Here is a 23,351-nt window from a genome sequence, read left to right as displayed (position 1 = left end):
AAGCCATGTAAAAGTCAAAAAAAGCCTTTACGATTTGAGTGGTGCAATATTTTCTCACACATATGTGAGCAACCTTGGGGAAAGGAGCGGGAGACAAGGATGTAAGTGTCCTTTTTGGAGAATTTAATGAGAGAGGGGCTCCTAGGGATTGAGTTTCTCACACATGTGTGAGCACCTACTTAGGGCTAAAAAAGGTGTTTAAGTGGGAGCTTAGGTTTAATAAAGTGGATTTAGCAAGTGGGTAGGCTTAGAAGGATGAGAGTGATGGGTGGTAGGTTAGATTTTAGGCAAGATTAAGATTAGATTAAATAAAATTTAATATAATCATGGGTTAAGAGTATTTAATAAAGTGGAGGAAATTAAATAAATTAGAATTTATTTAAAAGGGGATTTATGGAGCACTTTATATTAAATAAATTTAATACATTAGGGGAAGTATTTAAATTGAATTTAAATATATTAGGGAAGTGAACCTATTTAACTAAATAAATTTAATTAAATAAGTAGAGGAATATGACCAATATGGTTAATTAATATATAATTAATTATAGTGTCAAGGGAAATATTAATAAATTAATATAGTATTTTAGGATGATTTTAAGCGTCTACATTTTGGCCCTCTTTGATGTAGTGTCAAAGAAAAGAAAATATAGGTTTCCCCGGAGAAGAGAGAAGTCCTAGAAGTTGCATCATAATGATGATAGGGGAGGAGGGTAGAAGTTGTGTCGTAACGATGACAGGGGAGGAGGGTGCCCCCTCATGAAAATAGGGAAAAAATACAAATGTTGTTCTATTTTTGCGAAAAAGGGCCTAGGGAGAAAATAATGAAGATGGACATTTTACATGACTCGGGGATATACAAGGGTGGATAGGGCAAAGAAACTGGGATAAGGGAAAGAAAAAGGGTCAATAAAAAAGGGGACCTATATAAGCCTCCAAGGGGCTCTTTGAAGGGTCATTTGCACACCTAGAGAGCAAATAACTAGAGTGAAGAATGGATCTAATCGAGAGATTACAACTTGGAGAGTGCATTCAAGTGCACTAGAGGCCGACTGACATGGGACCATTGGTAAGTTGACTATCCCAACTTGTCAATTTTTCTTTCAACAATCAAATTAGCCACTTTTTTTAGCAGGGAATTGGAAAAAAAAGGGGGTCGGGTGGAGATGACATCTCTTCACTCTGTCATCTCTGAAGATGACAAAACAAATAATCTTTCTCTGCGTTGATGACAAGACTCATCTTTTTATCCTCATAGATGATTGGAACCATCCTGTCATTTCCACAAATGAAAGAAGGGTAGAAAAACAGGATCAAAGATGAAGATCTCCATGTCATCATCTTTGAAGATGGCAAAATGGATGTTATTTGGTCACTGAAGATTCCCTGTCGGTGTCTCCATGGTTTGGCATCTTCGCTAATCCATGTTTGCGTGGATTGGCATCTTCCCTAATGTGGGCACATCAAAAAATCAAACAAAGTGAGGATGACCGAGTTTGATAGGGCAAGATGCCCCATACTTGTATAAAAGAAAGCTATGGTTAGAAATTAATTATGTGTTGACTAATGCATATTTGTGCTAGAGGAGTCGAAAGTGACATTCTAGTCGTGAGAGCACTATTCAATGACTATGGCCTTAGGTGATAGATTGATAGAGGAAGAGTGGGGACATGTACGACTTTGTGGGCTTGAGCATGTCCACAAGTAACTAGAATTGAGGGCGCATTTAACACAACTATCAGTGTTGGTGGAGTGATGGGATATGCTGCCTTCTAGCTTCCATTTGTCGATAGGAGAGGCGACAGTGACATTGTTAGATGTGTGGCAGATACTACAGGTTTCCATTTGTGAGAGACACCTAGAGTATGTTTTGGAGAGTGTAGATCCTAATCCATGGGAGTGCTTTGAGTGATGGAGACACTGACTGCCCATTCAACGTACTTGGCTTGCATGGAAAGAGGTATTGGACCAGGGATTTCCATGGCTAACCCTCTACTTGGCATCATTGATATGGAGGATGGTACTTGACCACGTTAGGCATGGATTTATGATTGGATGGGTGCGACTATTAAGCACTCTGCCATAGGGTGAAGGAGTAGTCTTCTACTGAAAGCATACTATCTTAGCCCACCTACACTATGACCTACATATGTGTGCCTATAGGATACTGAGGACCATAGGCCCTGGATTGAAACTATTGATGGTATGGTCATGAGAGCACATATGCGTGACACAACCTATTAGTCAACGAGAGAAATGATAGCTTAGGGAGTCATACATATTTTGATATAGGCCACCCATCTAGTTCACCTTCAACAAGTCCACAAGATTTTGGCAACGCTTCTTGGATGAGATTATCATGTTTGACTAGACACCATACACAAGTTGCAAGTGTTGGGGGGCTATACTTCATGCATGGGAGAACATGATTCAAAGCATTAGTTCTACCTGCAGTTAGTATAGTGAAACTATTGGTTGATCAGCCAGATGGTGCACATCGTGATGCGGTACATTCCCTCTAGGGTGAAAAGATAGTTTAGATGCATCCGGGATGTAGTACTAGATAGATTTATGTATCTAATAGTTTTCCAGGAGATGGGTAGACTATGGGGATTAGGGACTGCTATTAGATTGGTGAGAGCTTCATGGTGGGGTATGCTACAACTACCATGGGTTCGTGGGAAGGATTAGGGAGATGTAGGGACAAAAATCACATATACATTATGGTGGAAAGATCATCAACCAGTGAGATTGAGGGTGCCAGGGGCACTGTCACCAGAAAAGTAGACACGAGGTAGGGGAGATGGTGTCAGAGGGGAAGATGGAGGAGAGGAGGGGTAGGTGCCATAATTATGGGGACCACAAGGACCTAGGCAGGTACATGGGCCATAGGGTTAGGGACAACGAGTTTGTCAACAGGAAGGGAAGGTACCAATAGTGCCATCACTAGTGTAGGTAGCACAACAGGGTCCATAGGTACAAGGACAGGGAATGCAAGTAGTACTCCTACCACAAGCACCATAAGGGCCACCACTAGCACAACAAGCCGACAATGATATGATCAAAGCAGAGTGAGATAGCCTTCAAATAGAAGTTGCTCAATTACAAGGTGAGACAATGACATAGACAACCAAGGCTACCAGTGCTTAGACAAAGATTGCTAGGCTACAGGCAGAGCAAGTGAGAGAAAACAATGCTTAGGAGGCTTAGGGGGGATTGTAGATGAGGATAGATGTTGGAGATTTCAGTGATCTTACTATGCATACCAATGTAGAGGAGATTTGAAAGCTAGATGCCTTTCTCTAGGAGGTAGCCATCCTCAAAGATGACAGAGAGACCCTACAATGGCAAGTAGATGATTATCTCATAAAATATGATATCACCATGCAAATGATGTAGGAAAGTGGTATGGTGATAGTGATGTAGGTGGCCATGTCTACACGTAGTCATGAGGCATGAGCTCTATGAGTGGCAAGCTACTATTAGGCACTATATTATGATGTCATGTTGGTAGACCAATGATGTCCTAACTTTTAGGAGGCATCCAACTCTTGGGCCACATGAGGATGTCAAAGATCAGAGTAGTCAGTAGAGTAGTTGAGGCCATCATGAGGAGGTGACACAGGAGGAGTAGGGGCCTCATAGCCAGGCAGTTGATCCCTAGAGCTATCCATTTTTTGGCATAGTGATAGACATATGTATGTGCAGATGCAACGATTTTTTGATGATGCATCTTGCATGATGTACTATATGATTTTTTTGTATATGGACACTCATTTTTTGATATATATATGATGACATGATTTGATGATCCTACATGTGTATGCGTTATGGTGTTTTATTGATGTTTATGCATATGATGGTTATGAGTACTATATGCGATGCATGATTTTATGGTGTTGCTTTTGACATTGTGATGTTGGATGTGTGTGATGTAGTGTAGTTATTTCTATGATGCATATATAATGGATAGCATGTGTATGATGCATGTCCTATAGGATGATGATGTATGCATTTTTATGTTGTATGTATTGGATCACTATATGGATGTATCGTGATATGTATGTTAGTAATGTAATCAATGTAATGATGATACCTAATAAATCAATGTAATGATGATACCTAATAAATCAATGTAATGAATATGGTAACCTAATGATTAATAACTGATGAGATGTATAATATAAGTGTAATGAATGTAGCCTATAAAATGAATGGAACCTAAATGGAAATGTTAGTAATAGACTGAATCACAACAATCATGAATAATAGAAAGAATGCAAAATGAATGATGATAACAAAATATGAAAATGTTAAACATGAAAATGTAACGTATGAAATGATACCTAAAAGGATGGACTTGTGCCAGATTATAGCTCATAGGAATCAAGTAGCCAACATAGGAGGGGAGGGGGTAAAAAAAATCCTTGCCTCAAGCGGAGTATAATGAATCCCTATACTACATGAAACATAACTACATGATATTGAGGGATTCAATTGTGTTTATATGGGATAGAACACCCTAGTTTGATTTTGCAAAAGGAGTTATGCATCAAATGCTATAGTAGCATAGATGACAAGGTTCCTTTGCATGGACTAAAATCTCAACACCATAGAGACTTTAGGACAATGGATGTATTTTTAATAGTCATGATGGAACAAATGACATATACGCACTGGAGAGGTCTAGGCACACCCAAAATAATTTTAGGGATCTTGGTGGAAAGTGTGCTAACCTAGTGCCCCTAGTGAGTAGTGCATAGTCATAACTTGGAAACTAACATTGACATACTCAAGAATAAAAAATGGATCATATTGTAAATGACACGTGTAGTCATTTTGAGCCATTTAGGTGATACCAAGATATGGAAGATTGAGGAAAACTTGGGGACATGACCACTAACACACAAAGATGAAATAAACAAAAATATATCACATTACCAAGTACGCATTCAGTTTGCAGTTCTTTCCATGAACTTTATTCTAAGATTGAATTTTGTAATGTCATTGTTGGAAGGAGTCATCTTGTGAGGCATTGTTTGTCTAGGTTTTTGTTATGGGGGTTCATTGGCAATAGCTGTAAAAAGAACAATTTTCTAGAATTTTTTAGTCTCAATGGTGATTTTGTTTAGGTTATGTTGCCGTTACTATTGTGGTAAAAATCTTAGGATAATGGGAGTAGAGAGAACACTTGATGGGAAAGTGCCTCATAGACTAGAGGTCTTGTGAAAAATGAAAGGAGATGCAGGTCTCACAAACAATAGGTCTTCTATTGGATGCATGAAAACCATGAGCCAAATAGGACACTTGTACAAATATGGGATGAAATGGAGAAAACATGGTGAAGTGGGATGAGTCTCATAGATAATAGATCTAGTTTTTACACATGGTACCTGAGAAATGTTTTCACCATGGTACTTGTCTAGAGTGCTTGAATTACCATGTTTTCACTGTTGGATGGATTATCTCTCTCTCTCTCTCTGTCTCTCTCTCTCTCTCTCTCTCTCTCTCTCTCTCTCTCTCTCTCTCTCTCTCTCTCTCTCTCTCTCCCTCCCTCCCTCCCTCTCCCTCCCTCTCTCTCTCTCTCTTCTATATCTCTTTTGATTTTTTTGAGATGACTAAGATTCCTGTTTACTAGGTTTTCACTATGGCAATCTTTTCAATAACTTTTTTTCTATTTTTAATCTTTTCTTTAGGAAAATTTTGCAAATGTTTTTTGATTTTTTTACTTTTTAGGATTTTTTGCGGAACTATATGACATAGTATAGGAACTACAAAACTCAAGCATAGAACCACTTGAGGTGCTAAATATTTACAAGATCAGGGAGTAGATCTCCCTCTGAAGTGGCAATTTGATATTGCCCCAAAACTATATTTGGTTGTGATGATAAATGGACTAAGCCAATTGGCTTCAAATTTTCCTTTCTTTTCTCGATTCTTGAGATTTCTCATGTTATACTACAACACTAGGTCACCAACCTCAAATTCCTAACATTTAACCTTTTTGTGAAAGTGGAGTTGAAGGAGATGTTGATACATGCAGAGGTGGTTTAATGCAATGAGGCGTCTCTCATCGAGGAGTTGCAATTCTTCCAAGTGAGCAATTCAATATTCTTCTTCAGACATGAGATCCTTGAGAGATATTTTGAGGAAAGGGAGCTCAATTTTAATGGATAATATAGTCTAAGAGCCATAGTCAAGGGAAAATGGAGTGGATCTTGTGGGAGTATGGATGGAGGTGCGATAAGCCTAAAGGGTGAGAGCAATTTGGAGGTGCCAGTCACAATAAAAAACATCAACGATTTTCTTGAGGATTTTCAAAATGGTTTTATTAGTTGCTTAAGCTTGACCATTGCCTTGAGGAAAGTATTTAGTGGAGGAATGATGGGTGATTTTGAATTTTCTACATAATGTGGTGACCTTCTGATTTTTTAAAGGAATCCCATTATCAGTCATGATATCTTGGGGAATGCGGAAGCAATAGATGATGTAGTTCAAGATGAACTTCGATACCTATTTTTCAGTAGTGTAGGTTAAAGGGATAGCCTTGACCCACTTTGTAAAGTACTCAGTGGCAATAATAATATACTTGTGGCCATTTGCAAAATTTGAATATATTTGACTGACAAGATCAAAACCCCAACAAGAAAAGGGCCATGGTGTGATGGTAGGTTAAAGGTCTTGGGTAGGAGCACATATCAAATCTCCATGTTGCTAACAAGGAACACAACATTTCACAAAATGATAGGCTTCAACTACCATAGTAGGCCAATAATAACCCTTTCTAAGGAGATTTTTTGCTAATATAAGTCCATTGGAATGGGCCCCAAAAATTCCTTGATGAACCTCTTCTAACAGTGTTCTAGCTTCATCTAAATTGAGACATCAAAGGAAGGTTTTGTCAAAGTCTTTTTAGAAAAGTGTCACCTAGGATAGTATAATGAGTAGTGTGATAAACAAAGGTTTTAGTTTGGTTTGTAGAAAGGGATATGGGGATTGTTTAGTGACTAAGGTAGATGAAAATGTTAGAGTACCATGGAGGCTTATGATCGACAATCTCACACACCAGCTCTTATTCAAATTGCTCATAAGCAGGAAGGAAAATATTCTCAACAAGAAATCCACACTTGGGACTATGTTTGAGCATGGTGATCATGGAGACTATGGTAGCCATGGCATCTGATGCTTTTTTATTTGTCCTCTTTATCTGTAGGAAGACTGTCTTAGTGAAATTTTGTTTAAGATCTTCTACTATTTGGTGATATGGCAACAAATTTTAATCCTTTGTTTGATATTCATCTGTAAGTTGTCTAATGACCAATTGGGAGTCCCCAAAGACAAGTAGGCTCTTGAAATTCTAGTGTATAGCCTGACACAGTCTTATTACTAGTCCTTCATATTCAACTATGTTGTTTGTGCAAGGGAATGCAATTTTGTAAGACTTGGGGATGAGGTCTCCTTGTAGTCTAACAAACCAGATACCTGCCCCCGATCCTTTATGTGTGAAGGAGCCATCAAAATAGAGTTTCCACTGTTTACTAGGGGTGATAGTCATAATTGTGTCATCTAGTAAATATGCTATGATAGGATGGTCTCCTTGAAGAGAAGCGTCTGCAAGTTGGTTAGCAATGGTTTATCCTTTTATAGCCTTGTAGTCTACATAGACAATGTCAAATTCACTTAAAGTCAAGACCCATTTTGTAGCATGACCAATGAGGGAATCTTTTGATAGAAAATATTTGAGAGGATCTATCTTAGCAATGAGGTTTTTAGTATGATTAAGCATGTAATGGCGTAGTTTCTATGTATAAAAAACTACAACCAAGCAAGCTTTCTCAATAGAAAAGTGGTTCAACTCATAGCCAACTAATGTTCGACTAAGATAGTAAATAGGTTTCCCATTACCATTTTCATCTATCCATGCTAAAAGAGCACTCAATGTAACTGCAGTAGAAAAAATGTAAAGAATTAATGGTCAACCTGCAATTGGAGGAACTAGCACTGGTGGATTAGCTAGGTATACCTTGACATGTTCAAATGATTTTTGACACAGGAAATCCCATTGAAACTTGGTGTATTTTTGAAGAAAGTTTTGGAGTGGATGGACTTTATCTACTAATTGGGACATGAACTGTTTGATGGACTATACCTGACCTTGAAAGTTGTAGAGTTGTTTCAATGTAGTAGGTGGAAGTATTTCCATGATGGCTTTTACCATTTTCATCTATCCATGCTAAAAGAGCACTCAATGTAACTGCAGTAGCAAAAATGTAAAGAATTAATGGTCAACCTGCAATTGGAGGAACTAGCACTGGTGGATTAGCTAGGTATACCTTGACATGTTCAAATGATTTTTGACACAGGAAATCCCATTGAAACTTGGTGTATTTTTGAAGAAATTTTTGGAGTGGATGGACTTTATCTACTAATTGGGACATGAACTGTTTGATGGACTATACCTGACCTTGAAAGTTGTAGAGTTGTTTCAATGTAGTAGGTGGAAGTATTTCCATGATGGCTTTTACTTTTGTAGGGTCTACCTCAATGCCTCTTCTTAACACTATGTGATCTAACAAATTTCTAGATAGGACATAAAAAAACACTTCTTAGGGTTAAGGAAAACTTTGTATACCAACCTTCCAAATATGGTGGTAAGAACAACAATGTGTGAATCACGTGCTTAGATTTTCCTAAGATGTCATCAACATAGTACTCCATTATTACATGCAGAGGATCATGGAAGATTGTGTTCATTGTGCATTGATAGGTGGCACCAACATTTTTTAAGCCAAAAAGCATGACTTGATAACAGAAAGTTCCCCATGGAGTAGTAAATGCCATTTTGTGTTGATCTTCTTCTACAATTCTAATATGATTATAACAAGAGAAACCATCCATTAGAAATAAAATTTCATGTTCGATAGTCAAATCCACTATAATTTCTTTGTTGGGTAGTGGAAAACCATCCTTAGGACATGTAAGATTCAGGTTTTGAAAATATGAACAAATGTGTATGCCCCTAGAGGCTTTCCCTATAGGTGCAATGTTAGAAACCCACTCAGGATAATCAATAGGTCAGATGAACTTTTCCTCTAGCATTTTTTACAGTTCTGACTTTACCAAGAGTGTTACCTTAGGATGCATCTTGCATAAATTTTGTTTAACAAATTTAATCTTTGGATCCACTGTTAGGTGATGTACAATTAAGTCTGTGTCTAAACCAAACATGCCTTTTTATGTCGATGCAAAATTGGTTTTTCCTTTCTGTAGGAACTGAGTCATCACTTCTTATTCTTCTATACTTAGGGTAGCAACAATGTAGATGATTTGTTGATTATCTACAGTACTAAAGTTAACTAGAATGATGTCTTCATTCAATATAGATGAATTTTCTAGTGGTAGAGTTCTGAATGACAAGGAAACCTCTCCCTCTTCTGGCGCCTCTAGGAGGTTTTCACCAGAAGATGCGTCCTTTATTTTTTCTTTTCCTTCATCCAAGAGAGCTCCAAAAAATTTTTCACTAGAGGATGTATCTTCTATTTTTTTAATTTTTGTTTTCTTTTTAATTTTTGAGACTAAGAGAGTTGACTTGGCTACCAAAGTAGGCTTCCTTATTGTATTGAATTTCATGCTCATAATCTTGTAGATTCTTGAGGCCAAAAAGGGGCAACACTACTTCATCAAAGTTATAGATATCAAGAGCTAGAGATGTATCTTGAAGGTTCCATTCTATCATGTCAGGGGTAGTAATGAGTAGGTTGGTGGATGAGAGGTCAACTATGGTGATGGAATGGACACAAGTATCTAGGTCATCCTTAATGTATTGGAAAGATATTTTGAAGAATTCCTCCTCTTCAGTCTTAGAATCAGGTTCAAACATACAATAGTTGTCAACATAGGACACCTTGAGTTTAATGGAGCCCAAATCTCATCCTTTAGGATAACTAGTAACCTCAAGGGATTTTCTAATTCCATCTTCTTTAGGTCCAAGGCTTGTGCCATGATAGCCCATTTTATCAATGATGAGAGGAGCATTAACATACTCATCTTTGGGGAATTTCACAAGATCATCTTTATCATCATAATATAGCCCATCTAAGATATTAGACTCCATGTATTCATCACTAAGAGAACCCCAATTTTCAAACATTGCTTAATTAACATGTATAGTGTCCTTATTTTTAGAGGGAGGTATTTGGGAAGGTTTACAAAAGGATTGGGGAGTGAGTGGTAGTTGTCCAATGCACAAGGCATTCTCAAACTTATACTCTCTCATTCCTTGATCAACAAAGGTAACCTTCTTCATTGTAGTGCTAACCTTAATGACTTCAACCTTGTCTTTTCCTTTACTAGAACTGGAATCAATTAGGAATTTCTATGATTGTTGTCGAAGGTATTTCAGTTATGGTGAGAGATGTAGGTATGACCTTAGAAAACTTAGTGATTGAATATAAATTTATTGGAGCACCTTCCAATCTCTTACAAAAAGAAAAAGGCAGGGGATCTCCTAGAATTGTGACCTCTCTTCCCTAATGGGGAAATTTTAAGAACTAATGATAAGTAGACGGGGCCACTTTTGTATGTATCTAGGGTCTATTGAGAAAGATGTTATATGGTAAATCCAAATCTAGGACATGAGATTCAGTATTGATTACAATAGGTATGACCTGCAGTGGTAGTGTAATAACCCCTTTTAATTCTCTTTCTCTCTCATCATATACTTTAATGGCTATCCTTTTGTTTATATCTAGGAGGTCTTTTGGAAGTCCTAAGAAGTGGATAATCATCAATCTACATAGGTTTAAACTAGATCCATTATCTATAAGGGCTCATTTTATTTTGTGTCATTGTATAAGGACTTCAATGTGGAGTGAAAAATTATGGTGGTGGTTAGGACCTCAGAAATCTTTGTCTATGATGACAAGGTGTTATTGTGAGGCAAGATTTCTAATCATGATAGTGAATTGGGATGCATTGATGTTTTTAGGGACATGCGACTCTAAAAGAGCAGTCTCAAGGATCTCTTTGTAGATGGGTGAGTTGGTGAGAAGCTCTAGAATGGATATTTGTGCAGTAGTCTTCCCTAATTGAGACATGAAATCATAGCAAGAAGTGGGTCTTTATGAAGTGGATGGCACAACAGAGGCATGTGGAACTAATTGATTTGTGGGATTGGAAGTAGAAGCTTGCAAAGCAATTCTTCCCCATTGAGTAGTTACACATAGTTAGTTGCTTGTAATGTGAGCATGTTTACATGGGTGTCTACTTCTTCAATGCATCCCCACATAAAGTCAAAGCCACATATATCATTTGTTTCTATTTTTCCATACAAGGAGTCAAAGCCTAATACATGGTTAGTAGAATAGTCATACTAGAGTACATTAGATGTGGAAGCTCAGTTGATAGTGTTTGTGTTGTTGTTTCCATTATTGTTGTCATTTTTGTGGTCAGGGAATGTCTTTTGAAAGATCTTCAGGTTAGCATTTTTAGAGGGTATTCCTCCCTCAACCTTAATTTTTCTATCATTGACAAGGTTTTGAATGAGGATTTTGAGCTTAATACACTTCTTAGTGTCACGTCCTTTGATGCAATGATAATTGCAATATTCATTGTCCCTATACCACTTGAGTTTGGGTTGATTTTTGTTAATAGGTCTTGTGTTGGGAAAGACCATCATATTGTGTTCCACTAGTTTTTGGAATATGGCATCTCAGGGTTCATGAAAGCTAGTAAAATTTCTATTTCAGTCATAGTCATGATTGTAGTTGTTAATAGGATTGTTGTTGTTGAGAGGAAAGAACTCTGGTTGATTGCGAGGTGGTTGGTTTTTCTGATTGTTATTTTGATTTTGATTCTGAATATGACAATTTGGATTGTTGTTATTTTGATGATGATAGTTATTATTATTATTTCCACCATAAAGATTTTGCATATTCTTGACATCAGTGACACAATTGTGAGTAATGCCTTTATTTTTGGACCAAACTATTGGCTTTTCATTGTGGTTGGGATCACTAGTTGATGATGAAGATCTATAATGTTTAATGGATCCCTTTTCTAAGAGTCCATTTTCAATGTTCTTTCCTTTCTAGACTAATGTTGCAAAGTCTTCAGGACTAGCCATCTTCATTTGGAAATACATCTATAGAATCAAGTTTTTATTGAATATGTCTACAAGGTATGAGTCTTCAATTTTGTAGGGCATGTAGTTTTCAAGGTGTCACCATCTTTGTAAACAATGAGCAAACATTTTACCATTTATTTGTTTTGTGTTGCACAAATTACTTAAGGAGGCATGATGTTCAATATTGTACGAGTATTGTGCTATGAATTTTCCTATCATGTCATTAAAGGAGGTGATAGATCATTTGGGTAAGTTCATTAGCCATTGAAGTGTGGGGCCTCCAAGACTTCATGTGAAAAGACTCTTAAGGTAATCCTCATTGCAAACAACTTCTTGACATAAGACAAAAAAACTCTTTCAGATGTGTGCATGACATGTTTCTCCAGTGTATTTGTCAAATTCAGGGATCTCAAAGCTTGGTGGAAATGGTATCATGTTGATAGATCTATCAAATGGAAAAGGGAAAATTTCCTCAAAAGAGAAATATTTCATCCCTTTGTTTCTCATATTGTGGAAAAAACTCTGGAGTTCATGTAATTGTTGGGCTAGATCCTGGTTTTGTTGTATCTGTGATGGTTGTAGATTAATGTTGGATCCACCTCTAAGATTTTATGAGTTTCCAAATGGACTATAAGGTGGTGATGGATTATGAGGTGGTGGAGGTGATGGTGCTCCACATTGACCAAATTATTGGTATGCGGATGTCAAAATTGACTTAGATATTTTTAACATATTTGTTGGAATGTGTAGATAAGAGGAATATATTGGTTGTGTCATGATTACCATTTTTTGTATAGGTACTTGTCCAATGTTTAAGAATCCTACAATTGGACTCGTCAAGGTTGATTGAAGAATACTGGTATGTGTAGTTGTGTTGGACATAACACTAATGATTTGTTGAATGTGTTCTACACTTAATTGGAAAGTGGGTTACTCTGAAGATGATGTAGGTATATAATTGGTTCCCACTATAGGTTCCTTTCCTTTGCTAGATGTTTGTGCTATGGAGGGATTTGGAAACACGAGCATTTTCCATGGTGATTTTTCTAAACAAAGTAATGTCATCAAAGTCATAGGGACATTAACACCATCCTTGATAAGGTTAAGGAAGATCTTAGTTATGTTTTCCCTAATAGATTTTCCAACATTTTCAAGTTGCATGGGTTTGCAAGAAACATTTGAAAATTGTTAGGAATGTGATTATCTTGAACATGATCTTCATCTTGGTAGGATTCTTCCTAATTATCCATGTTACTACCTATAGTGGTGTTTCAAAAGGGATCTCAGGTTCCTGTATCGGTGTTGAGCTAGGCATGGAAAAGTTTTTACTAGGGGGAAATGTGTTCTCCAATGAGTTTGATCAAGGAGGGAAATGATTCTCCATCTCTTGCTATCTTAGTGATTCCAATAAATGAGACATGAGATTAAACATGAATCTGCCAGATCATGTGTGTACCATACAATTGTGACCAAAATGATGAGTGAAAGTTTGTGGAAGAAGGAGAAAATGTGAGAGAGAAATTTTATATGACAAGAGGGAAAATACCTCAAAGGTTGCATGATCTATTATGGTGTTGAAGATGACTAGAGAATAAGACAACCTAAGTGTGAACAAAAGGCCTTGATAATTTTGCAAACCAAGTGTGATATAGGATAGTAGTATCTTTCTCCTATTAAAGATGGACAAATGATCATTAGGAAAGATAGGAAATGTTAGGATTAATGTCAAACATAGATAACAGTTACATGTAAATATAACCAATATTAGAAAATAATAGATCACACATAAGGGAACACAAGACACCAAGATTTAACGTGGTTCACCCAATCCCTGGGTTATGTCCACCAACAACAAGTCCAATATTATTATGATCTAGTGATTACAACCTGATTACAATCTGTAATCCCTTGCAACTCAGTACCATTGCAAGAACCAATTTTCACATCACACATTTTTGAAAGTCCATAACCCTAAGCCTTTTTATGCAAGCTTTTTTTCGCTTACAAAAATAGGGCCAGAATAATATAAAAATAGTAGCTGATTCCTTTTACAATAAACCTCTAAGTCTGATTAGGCTCCACATCACAACAAAAAACCATGTTGAATAAACCTCTAAGTCTAATTAGGCTCCACATCACAACAATCTCCCACTTGGAGACTAATCAAGCTCCACAACAATAACCTCCAACTTGGAGATTGATCATAGCACTGCTAAACATGAAGCTCCCACTGGAGTTCAACTTCTCCCATGTTACTACCTTTGTAAATATATCTACTAGATTATCATCTATATGAATCTTCTCTAGCTTTAACTATCCATCATTCAAAACTGACTGAATGAAATGGTACCACAACTGTATGTGCTTAGTCTTTGAATGTAGAGCTGAATTCTTTGCAAGATGAATAGCACTCTGACTATCTATAAGAAAAAAATTATCTTTTTGAGGGTGTCCCAATTCTTCCAAGAAGAACTAAAGCCATATCATCTCCTTGGTTGCCTCTGTAGCAGCAACATACTCTACCTTTGTAGTGCATAAAACATTAACCTTATGTAACCTAGAAACCCGACTCACTATTGCCCTAATAATAGTAAATACATAATCTATAGTACTCCACCTAGTATCAATATCGCCTACCAAATCCAAGTCAACATAACCTTATAAAGTAGTAGTAGAGCCCCTAAAGTGTAAAAACATACTAGATGTTCCTCTCAAATATCTAAGAACCCATTTAACTGCATTCCAATGCTCAATGCCTAGATGACTCATATACTTGCTAATGATTCCCACTAAATGTGCAATATCTAGCCTTGTACATACCATAACATAGATTAAGATTTCTACAGTTGAAGTATATGGTGCCTTGGAAATCTTATCCTCTCTTCTTATGTCTTTGGACACACCTCCTTAGTCAACTTCAAATGACCAGGTAAAGGCGTGCTGATAGCTTTAGCATTCTCCATACAGAAATGTTGCAACACCTTCTCACCATAATCAACCTAAGATAGAATCAATTTATTGTTCTTCCTATCTTTGCAAATCTTCATACCAAGGGTTTTTTTTTCTACCCCCAATCCTTCATAGCAAATGCATGTGCTAATTGGTGTTTCAACCCCTTAATATGATCCATAAACCTAGCTACAAGCATATCCTCAACATGTAAACATAAAATAATGTAGTTGTCATCATCCAACCTCTTAAAGTAAATATAATGATTTGAATGACACCTACTATATCCATGCTCATGCATAAACCTATCAAATTTTAGATACCATTGCCGAGATGCTTGCTTCAAGCCATATAAACTTTTCTTCAATCTTCACACTAAGTTCTCCTTACCTTTGACCTCAAATCCCTGTGGTTGTGCCATATATATCTCTTCATCCATATCACCATGAAGGAAGGTTGTTTTAACATCAAGTTGCTCTAAATACAAATCTTTAATAGCTACAATACTTAAAACAATACAAATAGAAATCAACAACAAGAGAGAATATCTCATCAAAATCAATGCCCTTTTTCTGTACAAATCTTTTTACCACTAACTTGGCTTTAAATCTTTTCTTACCTCCATCCTCTTCTTTTAACCTGTACGCACACTTATTCTATAAATCCTTTTTACCTGCAAGAAACTTGCATAAATCCCATGGCTTATTTTTCAATAAAGTGTCCATTTCTTCTTTCATTGCAGACTCCCATTGAATCGTTGTATGCACCTACATAGCTTCATCATAACATTCAGGTTCACCAACATCTGTTAGTAAAAAAGAGTATAAAGAAGGAGAAAATATTTCTAGAGGTCTACTTAGCCTTGTTGACCATCTAACATTCACTGGGGTGTGTGGTATTTGTTGTTGCGCTTGTTGCACATCATGAGGAATTGCTGGAACATCATCTTTTGGAGTATCCTCCAACACTACATAATTATCTTCTTTCTTTTCATGTTGCTACAACAGATCTTTGAACAACACTTTCTCATTGAATATGAAATCCCTGCTTCTTAAAATTTTATGATTTTCAAAATCTTAAAGCCTATAACCAAATTCATTAATGCCATATCCAACAAGTATACATTTATTTGACTTGGCTTCCAACTTGGTTCTATTTTTAGAATCTATATGAGAAAATGCTTCACAATCAAAGGTTTTGAGAAAAGAATAACTCATCTTCTTACTGGTCCATGCTTCCTCTAGAATACTACAACCCAAAGGAGTAGAGGGACCTCTATTAATAAAAAATAAAACAATATTAATAGCCTCCATCTACATGTTTAAGGACAACCCTGCATGCAACCTCATGCTTCTTGCATGCTCCATTATAGTCCTATTCATGCGTTCAAACACTCCATTTTCTTGTGGAGTCCTTGGAATAATTTTCTATTTATGAATACCATTAGTGAAGAAATAATCTTCAAATTCATGAGTTCAATGCTCACCACCATTATCAGATCTAAGACATTTTAATTTCTTTTTAGTCTCATTTTCAACCAAGCATTTTTATTTCTTAAAAGTTTGAAATATATCATATTTCTATCTAAGGAAATAAACCCATACTTTTCTAGTTGCATCATCAATAAATGTAACATAATAATGAGAGTCACCAGGGGAAGATACCTGAGATGGTCCCCATACATCTGTATGCACAAGCTCTAATCTCTCACTTTTCTTTTCCTTCCCAGTCTTCACAAAACTCACTCTCTTTTATTTTCCATACACACAACTTTCACAAAAATTCATATTGACACATTTCAAACTTGGTAAAACTTACTTTAAATGAAGTACTTTCATACTTTCTCACTCATGTGTCCAAGTCTATTGTGCCACAACGATGTATCAAAATCTATAACAACTATTTGTTCTCCTTGCTCAACTACAACAATTGTTCTTGAACATTCATTTTTCTTTGAAATAATCAAAGTAGAGGGAACAATATAACCTATATCAAGATATAAGGTGCCTACTTTCACACCTTTTGCTACTACAATGGAACCTTTTGAAATCTTCTAATTTTTATCATTAAAAGTAACGACACAACTCTCATCACCAAGTTTTCCTACTTAGGATTGGAACATGTCTTACCTCATGTAGTAGCCAATGATTTCCATTCTGCAACTTAATCTTAACTTTTCCCTTTCCAACAATTTGACAGGGTTCACTATCCCCCAAATAAACAAGCCCAAAATCCCCTTGGACATAATCAATGAAATAACTTCTATGAGGTGTAGCATGAAATGAAGCACTAGAATCTAAAACCCATGAATCATCAACACTTTCTAAAGATAGAAGAAAAGTATCCTCTTTGGATTTTTTACTTACCACATTTGTCTCCTTGTTCCCTTCTGGTTTATCTCCTTCGTTGTTCTTTAGAGTCCAACAATCTTTCATCTTATGCCTATTTTATCGCAATACCAACAATCTCTAGGTCCTCTGGATTGAGACATCTTCCCCTTTGACTTTCCTCTTGATTTTCCATGATTTCTAGATTTATTTCCTCTTTTAGTCATTCTGCCGAGCTACCTTGTGAGTTCAAAGCACTTCCTGATGTAGATCCACTTGAGCTTTTCTTATGAGTTTCCTCACTCAAAATAACACCGATTGCATCATCATATTTTAGGGTATTATATCCAAAAATATAATTACTCATACCCATTACCAAGCCATTCCAACTTTCAAGAAAAGAACACAAAATCAGGAGAGCCCTAATTTCTTCATCCAAATTAATACCTGTAGAAGATAACTTACTAGTAACAACATGAAACTCATTTAAATGATTTGTAATAGATCCACCTTCTGCCATTTTCATATTAAATAAATACTTCATGAGAAATACCTTGGTTATAGCGGAGGGCTTTTCATACAATTTTGCTTGAGTTTCCATCAACTCTTTTGTCATCTTCACTTTTGCAATGTTAAATGTCACTGGTGGTGACAAGCATAATCGAATGCTTCCAAGTGTCTTTCTATCTAAAATCTCCTATTCCTCATTTGTCATAATTCCATGGTTTTTAGTTTTTCTTTCCAATGACTTCCATAAAACCCTTTTGATAGAGATAGTCCTCCATTAACATTTTTCATCACTAAAAGTTATGTCCATTAAACTTGTCAACCCTCAACTTACCCTCATTTTCCATCGCTCCCACTCAATCGTGAGACTCCTACTCAATCATGAGACCTTCCTGCAAGGGATCACTCAAAAAAATGATGACGGTCTAGCTAAAAAAAATGACGACCATCAAGCTTTGATACCACTTGTTAGGATTAACCTCGAATAGAAATAACAATTACATGCAAATATAACCAATATCATAAAATAATAGACCGCACATAAGAGAACACAAGACACCAAGATTTAATGTGGTTCACCCAATCCCTAGGGTACGTCCACCAACAACAAGTCCAATATTATTATGATTCAGTGATTGCTACCTAATTACAATTTGTAATCTCTTAGGGTCCATTTAGTTCATGGATTTTAAAAAACCAAATTTCTACAAACCTTGGTTTAGCCAAATCAAGGTTTTGCAAATCTTCATTATGATTTTTGGGATTTTACTTAAACCATTTGTTTCACTCGAAAGATGCATGTGAAGGAACATTTTTATGTGTAAGCTTGGAGTTGAAGGAAAAGTTCAAAAAGTAGTCCAATCTATTATTTTTACACTCCTTAAAAAACTTAACCAGGTTTTGATTTTCAATTCCTACGTACTAGTAGAAAGTTGAAAAACTTGGTTTTGAGGCAAAATTGGAAGTCTGGTACGCTAATCCCATTTTGCCAATTTTGAAACAAACACAAAAATTTTTAAATCTAGATTTTGAAAAAGGCAATTCCTATCATCTTCCTAGAACCAAACGGACCCTTGCAGCTCAATATCGCTGCAAGAACCAATTTTTGCATCCCACATTATGAAAATCCCTAATCCTAAGCCTTTTTATACAAGCTTTTTGTCACTTACAAAATTAGGGCTAGAATAATATAAAAATAGTAGCTAACACCTTTTACAATATAAGTTTATTTTTGGCTTTGGGGGTGTTTCACCTCAACTCCACCCTGTACTATGATAGGGAGCACACCTGGGGCACTCCCCTAGAACCTTGCAGGGGCGCTGTCCCTTGAACCCATATTGGGGGTGCTAGCCCCAAACCCCTTAGAAATAATATGGAGAGAGAAAACTGCACTAAATAAACCTTTGAGCCTGATTAGGCTCCACATCGCAACAAGACATTGAATAGAGGACTCAATATTTGGATATGGACTTGTGATCTCAAATGAGTGAGTGCAACTATGATAAATTTTTTCTATGGATAAAGGTTTGGTATTGTAATCTTGGAAGTCTTGCTACCTAGGATTGAAATTGAAAATTGTCATGTCTTGATGTTTGATTTTGAATAGAGGATCATGACTAAGATGTTCTTGGACTTAAGGATTAAGGTTCAAATGATAATGCTTTCTAGAGGAAAGTTTGCAAATGTAAGACTAGAAGCTTTGAAAAATAGATTGATGTGGAAAATTAGGGTGATATGGTCACTATGTGGGTAATTAATCTTCTCTCTTTGGAAATAGAAATCTTGGGTTTACTCCTAGGAAAGTGGACCATTTTTGAAGTTTGGCATTGTACAAAATTATCATAACAATCTTGTCTATCTTCTTCTTTTTTGATGTCTTTAATGATGTATGAAAATTATTTAGTATTGTGTGCTAAACCTTTCCTTTCCTTGTAGGAAAATAGTTTGAATAACTTCACCTTCTTATGTTTAACTTTGTTGGATATGGAAAGAAAAAAATAAACCCCAACCGTAAGACCAAGCACAATAATTTCATTAAAATATTGTGAAGATAAGAAAAGAAAATACCTAATGAATCTCAAATGTTGGACCAAGTACAAATACTTATGCAAATAAAATTGTAGGTCAAGAGGACCTACTTACAAACCACTTTGCTCACTGAATGTTTAGCTCACCATTTCATTTATTTGGACCTTTTTAATGTTTGTATTGGTTTTGGATTTTGAACACTCAAGAATGCCAAACACATCAAAAATCCTATTAAGGCTTCAAATAGGATGTGAAACAATCAACTAGAGGGTGTCCTCAATATACACAAAGTATGTGAGGTTCAAATCTATAGATGAAAGAAAATAATGCCACATAGTTAGGAGGAGACAGTAACTAAAATCTCCACCTTCACTTCCCAAAGGTATAAAGTTCTTTGGGGTTTAGCCAAGAGTGACAAGATTTTACTTCCAAGAGATGTGTCTTTGGATTTCACCTCTTGCTATTTATACTCTACTAGAACATGGGAGTTGAGGTCATCCCAAGGGGTGATGAAATCCTCAAATAGGCCTCCTAAAAATAAATAACAAGAACACTCATTTCTTGTGCACTTAAGATCACCCGAAGGCGTGAGAGGAGAGAATATGTAAGTGGCTTCAGGTTTTAAAAGATACTTGTTCTTTACCAATTGAAGCTTTAGGTTTTTTTATCTACTCTTGAATACACTCGTGTTTAATCATGCAAAGTTCCTTCCAACTTGAAGAAGTCATCAACATAAGAAATCAATTGTTGGCTAGCATAATACAATCAATAGGGATAAGAACGAATTCCTTTAAGTTAGTTAGGATTGAGTGTATTCATTTTAAGCACCAATTCTAAATATTTTATAGCAATCTTCTTTGTCCCTCAGGCATTCAAGATTTTATGAAAATGTTTTAAGTCCAAATCAAAATATTTGATCGCATTCTTGTTTAATCTTTAGGCATTCAAGAGTGTGTTTTGTTATCCAAGCATCCATTCCAATGAAAAGATTGTCAATTCCCTTAAGGAATTCAAGATTGTGTTGAAACATTCATTCCAATGAAAGGTGTGTAAATTTTCTTAATGCATTCAATATTGTGTAAGTAATATTACTTTTAATCACATTCACTAGTTTGATTACTTGCAATATTCATTCAAAGAACAAGTGGTTAAATCATGCAAGTTCATTCCATTCCCTAATTCTAAAGTCCTCCAAAGTATGTCTCCTACAATGAAATATGATCAGTAATATCTATATATGAAGTAAATAATAAGGTGAATAACAAGAATCCTTTAAGTATCAGTAAATCTACCAAATAATAGAGACAACAAAATACAGTCATAGACAACAAAATAATAGAGATGATTAAACACAAATTACAGAAGACAAACAAACAAGTTATACATGATACTTACTCTTGAAGATCACAGATGAAAGTATAAAATCTCATATGCTAAAAATTGTAGACGCCAAAACATGCAGATGTTGAAATGCCTAGATGCAAAAACTTGAAAATTCCTGAAAGTCGCAGACACTAGAGACCAAATCAACAGATACATATGAATTCAGAGATGAAAAAATAAGTTTTCTTAGGTAAGCGTGTTAAAGTTTTCAACAATGCAGCCACCAAAATGCGGAGATGTAAAACAATGAAGATGGGGAAACATCTTTGTAGATGACACTACATTGGAATGATGATGACAATGCATGGTTTTTTCAAAAACCACTGAGTTTTGGTTAATTTTTACTTAGAAAAAGGGGACGTGGGTCCCATCGAGCATGCGAAAATGTATATGCGAAAATCCTTCTCTATTGGAAACACACATAAACAAGCAAATGTTAGCTGTACATGTATATCAAGATTCAAATAAACTAAAATAAAACTAATCTACTTAAGTTTTAAAACCAATGCAACCAAATGAAAGGATCCCAAACAACCTCAGAACAATTCAATAAGGGCACCCAAATGAGACCTTGTTGGTGTGCTCAAGATTGAGGGGTGTGGATGTGTTCTCCTCAAACACAATTATTGAATCCAAGACGATACATGATGCGCAATGATGAGTATGAACTTATGCAATTATCAAGAATGCTTCAAGAGATGGCTATGGAAGCAGCCATTCTTGATAGCATTAAAAGGAGGTGAATGTGGATGCAAATAACCAAACTAACAATGAAAATCTATAATGAGAATGCAAGATCTAAGAATAAAATGAAAACAATTTCCAAAGATTAGCTCTAAGCATAAAATCTCTAAAAATCTCTAGAACTAAGCTAGCATGATGAAAATGCAATGAAGGAGATGAGAAATGCTTGAGACAAGGGCTCTATTTATAGTCCTTAGGGAGACCTTGAGGAGGTGGCATCTATGTGGCATCCATATAGGTGTCACAAGGGAGATAGATGGGCTAATGGACAAGCCATGGAAAAGTTAAAAAGAGCCTTTATGATTTGAATGGCTCAAGATTTTCTCACACGTGTGAGAAACCTTGGGGAAAGGAGTGGGGGACAAAGATGTAAGAGTCTTTTTTGGATAATTTAATGAAAGAGGGTCTCCTAGGTATTGATTTTCTAACACATTTGTGAGAAATCACTTAGGGCTAACATAGGTGTTTAAGAGGGAGCTTAGGATTAATAAAGTGGATTTAGCAAGTGGGTAGGTTTAGAAGGATGAGGGTGATGGGTTAGTCTATTTTTTAGGTAGAATTAAGATTAGATTAAATAAAATTTAATTTAATCATGGGTTAAGAGAATTTAATAAATTGGAGGAAATTAAATAAATTAGAAATTATTTAGAAGGGGATTTATGGAGCATTTGTATTAAATAAATTTAATACATTAGGGGGAAGTATTGAAATTGAATTTAAATACATTAGGGAAATGGAATTATTTAACTAAATAAATTTAATTAAATAAGTAGAGGAATATGACCAATATGATTAATTAATATATAATTAATTATAGTGTCAAGAGAAATATTAATAAATTAATGTAGTGTTTTGGGAAGATTTTAAGTGTCTACAAATAATTCAAGCTTTTTCAACTTAGATAGTGCTCCTATAGGAAAGATAAGTCATGATAAGCCAAGACCATAGATAATTATGCTCAAAGATGTTGATAGGGTGATGGAAATTAGGTGGTAGTAGGAAGAGTATATGGAGGATAAGAGTTAATTCCTTGGAAAGCTAGAAGGAGTATGGATAGAACATAAGTGTAGTCTTGAAAGGATTGCATAAGGGTAGGTAAAAAAAGTGGGCAAGATCAACATCAACACATGCCTTGAAGGGTTGTGAAATGATGAAGAAATAATGGAGGAAATATCTTGAGGTTTTGATATATGAGGTGGTAGAGTAATCTTGGATGAAGATGGAGTGGAAGGCTTTGAAATATTTTGAGGAAGATGTTTAGAAGAAGATGGAATGGAAGCCTTTGGAAG

This window comes from Cupressus sempervirens, chromosome 1 (assembly GCF_028749045.1).
Source record: "Cupressus sempervirens isolate cs-2001-9-10 chromosome 1, ASM2874904v1, whole genome shotgun sequence".
NCBI classification, from domain to species: Eukaryota; Viridiplantae; Streptophyta; class Pinopsida; order Cupressales; family Cupressaceae; genus Cupressus; species Cupressus sempervirens.
The sequence above is the reverse complement of the archived record's forward strand: the minus strand, read 5'-3'. Positions refer to the sequence as shown.